The sequence below is a fragment of the Jaculus jaculus genome, chromosome 4 (genome assembly GCF_020740685.1).
Source record: "Jaculus jaculus isolate mJacJac1 chromosome 4, mJacJac1.mat.Y.cur, whole genome shotgun sequence".
In the NCBI taxonomy this organism is placed as follows: domain Eukaryota; kingdom Metazoa; phylum Chordata; class Mammalia; order Rodentia; family Dipodidae; genus Jaculus; species Jaculus jaculus.
Window position 1 is genome coordinate 104,341,566 of NC_059105.1, and position 12,031 is coordinate 104,353,596.

The 12,031-nt window shown below is 40.2% G+C and overlaps 1 pseudogene; it reads left to right on the forward strand.

Annotated features, from left to right (window-relative positions):
- The window catches only part of LOC123460243, a 40,458-nt pseudogene that overhangs the window by 25,530 nt on the left and 2,897 nt on the right, over positions 1–12,031 (forward strand).

Consider the following 12,031-nt stretch of genomic DNA (forward strand, 5'->3'; position numbering starts at 1 on the left):
ACTGGGAAACAAGTCAGAATTCTGCTTTCCATTATCAAGCACCCAGTAATTTTGGGCTATAAGAGGATCTACACCCTTTAAATTCTCTCTAAATTAGTAATGGTTATCCCATTTAACCAGTACTGACTTCATTCTCTGTTGGAAAATCTGCTTCTCTTTTTCAGATGGGAGCTGGACCTGAGGAGATAAATGACACAGTGCACTCCACCCTAACCCCAGCTGAAACCACAGAGGAACTGGGGAAATGAAAAAAAGTGCTGCTTTCTTAGTGAATCTGATATTAGCACAAGGGTGAAGGAGAAAGACACTGAGGTCACTCAATACCAACCAAACCAGAGATCCAGAGGCTCCTAACTGCCTATAACTGAAGTGGACTTAAAATGCTCCCAGCATGGCTCAGGGAATTTTGCAGTAGAGGGTGGCAGAAAGATTGTTAGAGCCACAAGTTGGAACATTCTGCACAAAGACATTACCTCCCCGCAACCCCTGCTTAATGCATGACCCACAATCCCTATGGGGTTAACCTGTATCCCAAAGGAGGAAGGCCTCTTCAGAAAAGGGGCAGGGAAGAAGGAAAGGATGATACCAACATGTGTTGTTTACATAATAAACATGCCCATATCTGATTAAAAAAAAAATAAAACTAAGCAATAAAAACTCAAACAATCCACTCAAAAATGGGGAAGAGAGCTGAATAAGGAGTTCTCGGAGGAAGAAATATAAATGGCAAACACACACTTAAGGAAATATTCAACATCCTTAACCATAAGAGAAATGCAAATTAAAACAACTATGAGATTCCACCATACTCAAGCCAGGGTGGCAATCATTAAAAAATCAAATGACAATAAATGTTGAAGAGGATGTGAGGAAAGAGGAACCCTCATCCACTGTTGGTGAGAATGGAAACTTGTATAAGCACTGTGGAAATCAATATGGAGACTCCTGAAAAAGATGAAAATAGAGCTACAAGCAGATTCATTTATTCCTCTACTGGTCATTTACCCTAAAGGCTCCACACTTCACTGCAAAGATATTTGCTCAGTCATGTTTATTGCTGCTGGATTCAAATTTCTAAGAACTGGAATCAACCCAGGTGCCCATCATTGGACAAATGGATAATAAAGATGTGATACATTTTACACAATGAAATTCTACTCCACAGTAAGAAAAGGTAATGCAATGAAATTTCTAGGAAAGTGAACAGACTTAGTACATATCATACTCAATGAACTCATACAAACACAGAAAGACAAACACATGTTCTCACTTATCTGTGGTTCCTAACCTGGAAAAGCTTGAGTTGTGGGCATACCTGTGTCTCCTGAACAGCTGCCTTCCTGCCTGTTCAGCATCACACAGCAAATCTAGGAGTAAGAAGGACAATAACAATTTTTGTCAAATCACAAACTGTGTTGTGATGCTTGACCAAAGGGAACCAGAGTTGAGGTTCCCACCATACCAATTCCAGCAGTTGAGCAAAGTGAAAATGTTACAGGTACAAAGACAAAATTACCTTGGAGCTATATCAGCCTTTAAAATAGCCAACTTACACCAGGCGTGGTGGCGCACACCTTTAATCCCAGCACTTGGAAGGCAGAGCTAGAAGGATCTCTGTGAGTTCAAGGCCACCTTGGGACTATATAGTGAGTTCCAGGTCGGCCTGAGCTAGAGTGAAACCTTACTTTAAAAAATCAAAAATAATAAAATAAAAATAAATAAAATAGCCAACTTATTATCTTCATCTACATACGATTTAACAGCTCTGTGATCAGCTGAGACATCTCTTATTCTTGGTTATAGTTCTGATGGATATATTCCTTTTAAACTAAATCCAAGCATAAGATATTATTTATTTCCTCTGAGGTAAAATCATTATTTTGTATGCCAAGGCTCACTGTTACAAAGATCTTTCTGTTTTCCAATATCATAAATATGGACACTTCCCTGGTAATGCTAGTTCATTTTTTAATTTGCCTTATACAATTAATTCTAGCGGATCCAGTTCCAAATGATTTCAAAGTTACCTGCTATTATCCCCTCAATAATCATTTCAATTCTTGCATCCACAGACCCTCTGTTAGCTTGATTCATTCAGACCGCCCACAACATGTCACACAGACTTCCTCATCCTGATGCAAAAGTACAGATAGGAGCCTGTGACTCATGCACCCTAAAATAGGACGGCCTTCTGACTCACAACACTCCAATTCAGCATGAAGTAGTTAGAGATACAATCACATTGTGCCATTACCCCATGAGGCTTCCATCCTCTGTCCCCTTTCCTATAAAGTTGTTTGTCTGTTCTTTTCTATGTAAACAAAAAAGCTAGACTATACAAGCCCCAGAGATCTCTCCTACCCATGTCTCTCTCTTCTTCCTCCTACCTGGCCATGCTCAGACAAGTCTGGTATTTTGGAACCACCTTCTCTTATGGTGTTTGTGTATCCTTGGGCTGAAAAGAGGGAAATGCCACTTTCTATCTGCCCCACCTCAGTCACATCATGCAATATAGGAGTTTCCTTTCTCTTTTTACAACAACCCTTAAAAGCAACCCCCCGCCCTTCTCTCTCCCCACCAGCATCTGAAACTTCTTGTCCTTGCCCTCTCTATGGCTTTGGATCCCATCAGTATCTCTTGGTGTTAAAATAAGTCTTGGGCTTATCTCAGTTCCCCTATCTTGAACTCAGAACTTGTGTCACATTCATAGGTAGGAAAGAATAATTTAATTAACGAAACATATAAGTTATTTGCCCTAAGTCAATAAATTCTGGCAAGCCTGGAGAAAGGTCAGTTTGTAGTTTGGGAGCTCAGGCCAGTATCAGATCAGGATAGAGAGAACAGTTGTACCACCAGGCACTTAGGCCTGTAAACCTCCCACTCTGTTTCCCAATGTTCCAAAAAAATTAAAGAAAAAAATTGTGAAGAAAAATGAATTTAGTTAATGTGGCCAAATTCCTCCCTGCTGTGTCTGTGGCCATTTTACAATTTATAAAAAGTTTTAAGACAAAAGCTAAAACATAGACAAATTTAGCCATGAGATAGATTAACTGGTCCTTTCCTAAGGGCAAGGGGACAGGGGCCCCAGCTTGCCCCTCTTCTATTAGACACAATTTATATTCCAGTCCAGCCCAAAGAGACTCCATGCCTTAGAATTCCCCATTTTGATGAAGTCAGTATTGTGCCCAGCTGCTGTGAGTTCATTAAGATAAGGGCATGTTGTTGTATCCAGAAAACAGCATTCCATAGCACTCTTCCCCATCCTCTGGCTCTTAAATTCTTTTTGGCCCCCTGTCTGCAAGTTTCCCTGAGCCTTTGAAGGGCTAGGTTAGATATCCTGTTTAGGGATTAACTTGTAATACCCACTAATTTTCAGCATTTTTGCCAATGATGCATCTCTTCATTAACTTCTTCCCACTGAAGAAAGAAAGAAACGTGTGATTGAGATTGAGAGCAGTACTAATCTATGGGTTTAAACATTTATATTCAAAAGACAGTTTTAGCCAGGCATGGTGGCACATGCCTTTAATCCCAGCATTTGGGAGGCAGAGGTAGGAGGATCACCGTGAGTTTGAGGCCACCCTGAGACTACATAGTGAATTCCAGGTCAGCTTGAGCTAGAGTGAAACCCTACCTCAAAAATAAAATAAAATAAAGACAGTTTTACAAGTCCATTTAGCATAGAAACGATGTTAGATTTCCACTAGGGCCTATGTCTTTCTATCTCCTGGCTTTTGATCAGGTTAATAGTACTAGGCATGAATTCTCTTCTGTGGAGGTCCTGAAAAGCTCAAATACAACCAAAAAGCAATTGGTTAACTGTCATTAAGGTCATGCTAATATTGCACCAGTGGGCACATCTTTCCTGGCTGCTTGGTTGTGGAGCACATGGGTCCACAACTAGGTAACACACAACTATTGATGAACTTTCTCCCCCTGTAGCTTGCTTAGCACCTGCCAGCACTATGAAAGCTAGCCAGCAGGAATGAAGCTTCCAGCTCATTCCAGCCTGATTTCTCTATGTCCTATAACTAAAACATGCAGTGTCTTCAGCAATAAGGACTTATCATCTAGATCTGAGGACAATCAAGAGCATTCACAATTACCTGTATTGGTTTTTAGGGGCCTATGTAGCCTCCTGACCAACAATTCCTTGGGAGGTATCTCATCCCTGGAACTAAGACATTTTCTTAATAACATATGGGTCCTGGGAACAGATTTATCCACATTTGACAGGTAACTTCACTCACTATTTCCCATCTCTACTTTCATATCACATGTACTCTGGCATGGTAGCACATGTCTTTCATCCCAACACTTAAGAGGCTGAGGTAGGAGGATTACAGGTCAAGTCCAGCCTGGACTACAGAGCAAGTTCTACGTCAGCCTGAATTAGAATGAGAGCCTGGCTTTTGATCAGGTTAATAGTACTAGGCATGAATTCTCTTCTGTGGAGGTCCTGAAAAGCTCAAATACAACCTCCTTCCCCATGGCCCTTTTCTAGCTTTCTGTCCTCCACTGATCCTCACTACAATTTAAACACACAAATATGGAAATTTAAAGCTAGGCTCTGCATATGAGAGAGAACCCATGGCATTTGTCTTTCTGGGTCTGTATTATCTCACTTACTGTAACATTTTCCAATTCTATCCATTTTCCTGAAAATTTAATAATTTTACTTGTATAGCTGAATAGAACTTCATTTACATAATACCACATCTTCATTATTCATTCATCATTTGATGAGCATCTAGGCTGATTCTATTTCCTAGCTATTGTGAAAGAGCAGCAATAGACATGGCCAAGTATTGCTGTAATAGAGCCAAGGAGTAGTATACCTGGTTCTATTTTTAGCTTTTGAGAAACCTTCACACTGAATTTTATAATGGCTACACCAGTTTGCACACCCACCAACAGTAAGGGTTGCTCTTTACCCACACTCTCATGAGTAATAGTTGTCTTTCTCTTTTTTCTTAATAGTGCTCATTCAGACTAGAATAAGAAGGAACTCCAAAACCCCAAGGTAGTTTTAATTTTCATTTCTCTGATATTTAAGGATGATGAACACTTTTTAAAATAGTTATTAGACATTTGTATTTCTTCTGTTGAGAACTCTGTTCAGTTCACCCATTTTGTTTGATTGGGTTTTTTTTTTCTTGATCCCTACGTTTTGGGGTTCTTTATATATTCTAGGTATTAATCATCTGTCAGATGCATACCTGACAAAGATTTTCTCCCATTCTGTAGGCTGCCTCTTGACACAATTGTCCATTTCTTTTGCTATATAAAAGCTTTTTAATCTCATGAGTTCTCATTTGTCAATTGTGGACTTTATTTCCTGTCCTTACCTTTGCCTTGAGGTGTACTCACTCCTTTTTCCATACAAACAACCCTAATTTACACACACACACATGCATACACACACACACACACACACACACACACACATGAAAGTAGGAAAAGTAGTTGGGAATAAACTTTTTGATGAGAGTGGAAGGGGGATAAGAGAGGGAAACAGGGATGAATAAAATCAAAATACATTATATACATATATGATATTGTCAAAATTAATTTGGGGGGGCTGGAGAAATGGCTTAGTGGTTAAGGACCCAGGTTCGATTCTCCAGGTCCCACGTAAGCTAGATGCACATGGTGGCACATGTGTCTGGAGTTCATTTGCAGTGGCTAGAGGCCCTGGTGCACTCATCCTCACTTTCCCTCTCCCCCATCCCTCTGTCTCTAACAAGTAAATAAACAAAAATAAATCTTACAAAATTATTAAAAAATAAATTTTTAATCCCCCATTTTGGAAAGAGAAAATATTCTGAAGTATTGTGGATATAAGAATCCCACCAATTCTATGCTTGGCATAATTCTTTGTTCCTAGGTCCATTTCCTTTAAATGTGCAAAGACTTTTTTATCTTTGGAGGTCAAGGTCAGTTCCAACTCTTGCACACCTGTTAAACACATTAATTTTGTAAGTCTTGTAGCCAAGGGGATAGGCACAGGTGTCCCTTAGGAATAGAACCTCTTGTAGCACGCAGCATAGAATCATGTTTAGAATGGAAAAAGCCATTGCTAGCTTTACTACATTTTCTAGCAAGAATGTTTTCTTTAGATGTTTTCATGGATGTGTTCTAGCTATTTATAATGGACATCAGTTCTCTGCCAAAAGAATGCATGATGTGGATGTAGTCAATAGGCAGACACTTTGGCTGTTGAGCCAGGGCAGACATTTGCAAAGTGGCACTTTAGGGATATTGTTCTGATAGTGCTATAACATAGGAGGATGAAAGAGGAAAAAATGGTGAAGGTTTGACAGGGCAAATACCAACCAATGAAGTAATATTTATTCAGCATTGTATCAGAAAACAGAGTTGGCTCAAAACACAGTGTTATGTTACTATAGTTGGCACCTCACAGCTAGTATAGAATGCCATATAACAAGCTAACAATCTCAACAAATATCAACATCTGGAAATCTCAACATCTAATAACATCAGCTGCTGATTTCCATAGTTGGTGACTGTCCAGGAGCTCAGAAGAGTTCTGTCTGACCAAATAGTTTAAACACTAATATTAACTAGTTAGTATAAAGCTATTTTTCCTAGTGTTTCATTCTCATCATTGTTTTTTTTTTAATACTTGCAAAACCATCTACACTTCCTTTGTTAGTTTTCCATATTTGACATAAACATCTTATGATGAGGAAAGAAAGGGTTGTTTTCACCAATGATTTTAGAAATTTCATTCCATGGTAGTGCAACCTTCCTGCAAAGGATATTCTAAAGATATTCCTGTGTTCCTCCCTTTGGTTTTCACATTATTAGAACAATGGACCACAAAAATAATTTCTCCATGAATTCCACGCTGGGAAAGGGTAAAGTGCTGGTGCTACCAGTGGAAGAACTTGCCACTCAGGAAGAAATTCAATGCAACTCAGACGACTTAGGGGACCTCCTTGATAGACAGATCAGGGTGCAGACAGTGATGAAGCAGAGATGGGCAGGACCTTGACTAGGACCACCTAATTATGCACACATTTTCCCTCTAAACCTAAACCTCATGTCAGTACCTCAAACAATGGGTTTAGGGGATCACTGGACTCCTTATTTGTTGTTTTCCCCAATGTGGACATTTTGAATAAATCTCCTTTATCTTTCTCTGTTTTTCAATATGACTTGTCTCTGAAATTACCATACAGGGGACAGGTGGCTGAGCCTAGTGTATCTGGGGAGCAGTAGATTGGCTACCTTGTTCTTTAATCTGTTGTGCTGTGCATTATGAGAGTAGTTCCTGGCAGACTAAGCTACACATCTCTTGGTGGCCAGGAGCCAGAGAGAAGGAAAGAGGAACCAAGCAAGGTACTTGTATCCTTCCAAGGACATGAACCATGCGACCTAAATTCCTATCACTAGGCCCCACCTCCTAAGCTTTCCACCACCCCCTAATAATACCACAGGCTGGAGACCCAGACAATAATGAACAGGCCTTTTAATTGAAACTATAGCACTCTCCCCAGTGTCCTTTTTTCATAATAAGAAATGTTTTTGACCACTCCACTCGTAACTCCAACCCCAAGGCTAATCAACATTGTTTGCTATTTTTGTGAAATAAAATAGCACAGTATTCTGAGGTTAGGATTTAGGGTGTGGTAGGAATTTGAATGAGACATATAGGGAAAAAAAAGTTCTCATAAGAACACGTCATTCCCTAGCCTTGCCACACCTCTGTTACCACACAACAGGAAAAGCCAATATACCTATGACCTGGCTATAATAAAAAATGACTTATCAAGAACTCAAAAAATGTGCCTGAGAGGAAAGATACCAGCAAATGAAGTGGCCATGAACTTCAGGCCAGTACTTCCTGAAAGCAAAGTGATCTAAATCCCAGGCCTATTATTGGTAAGAGCTCTGACAAGATTACATAAAGATAGGTAACCAGGAAAAGCTAAGGTCAGAACAAGAAAGAATGTTCCAAACTGAATTTTCTCAGTGTAGGTTCAGGCTCTTCGTAATGTGTGGCTAGTGGTTAGTCATTGTTTCGATGGGGTGTGAGGAGAGGCAAGGTTGTGTCCAGACCACGTTTGCACAGTCAGGTGTCCCAGGGCATGTTCTACCCTGTTGCCCAAAGGCTTGATGCCAACTGGATGAGTAACAGGTTAGCCTCTAAAGCTTTAAATTGGACCAAATAGTAACAAATGCAAAGCAGTGATTAAGAATTAGGTGTTAGAGAGATTTTGAGTCAGAGCTGAGCTGGGTGCCCCAAGAGTAGAGCCACCCCTGAGCAGTTCCCTGGGAAGGCAAGGCCAGTGCAACAGAGGAAAGCATTGAGAACTGAGGACAACCAAAATGTGCCAACAAGACAAAAATAAACAACTGACTCCCTGGCACAAGATGAACCACCCCTCAAAAAGGAGCTACTGCCTAGGTAAAACCTCAAAGAAACTGGAGAGATGAACAAGAGTGCTGCTTCCACGAGTAGCCTGACAACCTGCACCAGGGTGATGGAGACAGACACTGCCGAGACTCAAAATGCACCAAAGCAGGAATCCAGAGCTGCTGAGAGCTCCACACTACATACATTACATATACATTTATACCCACCAAGGCTCAGGGAATTTGGGGAAAGTGGGGCCAGAAAGAATGTAAATCACAAAGTGAGAAGGAATATCCAGAAACATTGCACCACACACAATGACTGACTGCTGCTCTCACAACTCATAACCCAAAATTCCAAGGTGATTAGCAGCAATTCCATTAAGGAGTGTCCTTGGTGGAGTGGGGACAGGGAGGAGGGAAATGATGGTACCAACATACGAGGTGTCTATACAAATAAAAGTAAATTAAATTAAAGGTGTTTTTTTTTTTTTTTTTTTTTAAAGGAGGGCTAGAAGATGGCTTAGCAGTTAAGGCATTTGCCTGCAAAACCAAATGATCCTGGTTCAATTCTCCAGGACCCACAAAAACCAGATGCACAAGGGAGCATATGCGTCTAGAGTTTGTTTACAGTGGCTGGAGGCCCTGGTGTGTTCTCGCTCTTTTTTTTCTCTCTCCCACTCTCTCTCTCAAATAAATAAATAACTAAATATAATTTTTTAAAAGTGTGCCACCACACCCACCTCTTAAAAAAACAGAATTAAGTATAGAGGGCTAGAGAGATAGCTCAGCAGTTAAGGTGCTTGCCTGGCCTGCAAACTCAAGTTCAATTTACCAGTTCCTATGTAAAGTAAGATGCACAAAGTGGAACATGCATTTGGAGTCCATTTTCAGCAGCTAGAAGCCCTGGTATGCTCGCTCTCTCACTCTCTCTCTCCTTGCAAATAAATAAAAATATGTTTTTTAAAAAAAGAATTAAGTATAGAAACATGGATAGTTTTTGTCTCTTGACTCCTTGTTTTTTCCTTTTTTTTTTTTTCTTCAAGGTAGGGTCACAGTCTAGCCCAACCTGACTTATAGCTCACTCTATAGTCCTAGGCTGACCTCTAACTCACAGTGATCCTCTTACCTCTGCCCCCAAGTGCTGGGATTAAAGGCATGTGCCACCATGCCTGATCTTAACTCTTCTTTTTGTCCCTTTTTCTTTTAATATTTTCTCATCACAGGGATTTTTAAGCTCCAAGCTGACCAGATCCCAAATCTCACTCCTTTCTTTAACCCTCCACCCATATCTTCTGCAGGGACTCAGCTCAACCATTTGTCTGGAGAACTAGGAGCCAATCAGTACATTATGCTATGCTGTGATGCACCCACTAGACACCCAGCAGCAGTGTCTTCCTTCTCAGAAGCATCACAAGGTGAGCATTTAATTTCAAGGTGGATGTATAGAACTAGAGTTTCAGGCAACTGACCCCTTCTGGGATGGCTTAGATAAAACCACTTTAGCAACTATTTACATCCATTGAAAACTGTTCAGTCATATATATTATGGAATAGCACACATTGTACAGTACGTCTCAGTAGCAGAAACTGAGCTACCTGGTCTTTTACGATTGTTTGTTTATTTGACTTCTTTTTTCTTCCCTACAAGGTGAGCAGCAATTCTGAGTCTCCTGAGGGCTTATATTTACCCTTGGTTTCCATGACTTTCCCTCAAAAGGTTAAAAGGCAGACCCTACATCCTTCATTGCTTTTGAAATTTCTGCTGTTCTCCAATTCTCTTCTGCCTTTGGTCCCTCGTCACCCAGCTTTCCCATGACATCACCTCCTAATATGTTCCTTTGCTACATTCTTAAGGGAAAGATGTTACCAAGCCTCTAATTAAGCCCGCTCCCTACTGGGTTTTTTTTTTTTTTTCTCTCTGCTCTGCTTCCCACATCCTTATGAGCCATCACTCAATATACAAGTGCTTTAATTTTATAAGGTACACAAACAATGATTAAACTTTCCAACATCTCCTATGCATTGTCAAGTATTTACACGCAGCTGCAAGTATGTCGACTAACTTACTCCGAATTCACAGTGATTTCAATTTATTCTGTTAAATGTTCTACAGCTCTAAACATGCTTGGAGTTTCTTTCTGGCAATAAATTTTTAAGTAAGGAAATGGTATAAGAGAAACAATTAAAAAAAAAAAACAGGACACCAATCTCCACCCATGAAAGATAAACTTTTAAAGAAATTCTCTTCCTGCTATAAAAATTGGAAAATAAGAAGGTAGGGAGATGACTGAGTGGTGAAAAGAACTTGCTGAACAAGCCTGTCAATCTGAATTTGGGTCCCCAGAACACATCGGTAATCTCAATGCACCTATGCCAATAGAAGGAAGAGTTAAGAGAATCCCAAGGCTCATGGGCCAACTAGTGTGGCCTTGGCAGAAGCAAACAATAGAGACCTTGTCTCAAGCAAAGTGAAGTAGAGAATCAACATCCTGAGGTTGTCCTCTGAACACACACATGTGCATTGAAACACACATATTGTACACATATATACTCACATTCACAAATAATTTTTAAAATTAGAAAATAATAAATAAATGGATGACTTTTTCAGAGATTTAACAATAGATAATGCCAGAAAATAATCTCTAAGGGAAAGGAAATAAACATGATAAGTCTTATGATTGCCTCAGCTTATTTGAAGGAAGCAGTGTTTGGGTTAGTAGCATAGGGAATGGGAACCTAAAGACATCAAGAGCTCTCACCGAGTTTAAAGAAAAACATGACATCTCGAGGAGTCCAACACAGCTGGAACGTACAGAGGAAATTACTAAAAGGAAAGGACCCCCAAAGAATGTTCCAAAGAGGTGCAGAGGAGTTCCCCTGCATTGAGTCTTTAATTGAAAATTGATTAGTATGTGTATCAACTGAAATTACACAAAAGCCCAAGAGAAAAATAAAACACTAGAAAGTTAATAAGAACATAACTTCTATACACATCCAGGTAGATGGAGGGACATCCTAATACATGAAACACAGGGTAGAGTCCTCAAGTCATGTCATAAACGCATAATTAAAAGATCCTGAGAATAAAGGTTGTCTTACACTTGCCCAAATAAAACCTAGCAACTAGCCCATAAAAAGATCTGCAGGAAACCACTGTTTGGCAAAACAAATTCAATGTTCTTTAAAGAAATATAATCAGAGGCCACAAGTGTGATGACCTGGGTTCAGATCCCTGGAATACAAGTAAAGCATGAGCCTCTATAATGCCTGAGTCAGAATGAGGTAAGCTGATAGAGATTTGGGAATTAACACCTTATGGAGGCAGTGTATTGTTGGGGGGGGGCGGGCTTATGGGTATTATAGCCAGTTTCCCCATGCCAGTGTTTGGCACACTCTCCTGTTGCTATTGTCCACCTTATGTTGGCTAGTGGGTGATGTCCGCCCTCTCCTCATGCCATCGTTTTCCCCTGCCATCGTGGAGCTTCCTCTCAAGCTTGTAAGCCAAAATAAACCTCTTTTTCCCAGAAGCTGCTCTTGGTTGGGTGATTTCTACCAGCAATGTGAACCTGACTGTAACATGAGGGTACTCTGTTCTGGAAGAATTTGGTGTTCTTGGAATGCAAGGTAAGTGCTGGTTTCCTGG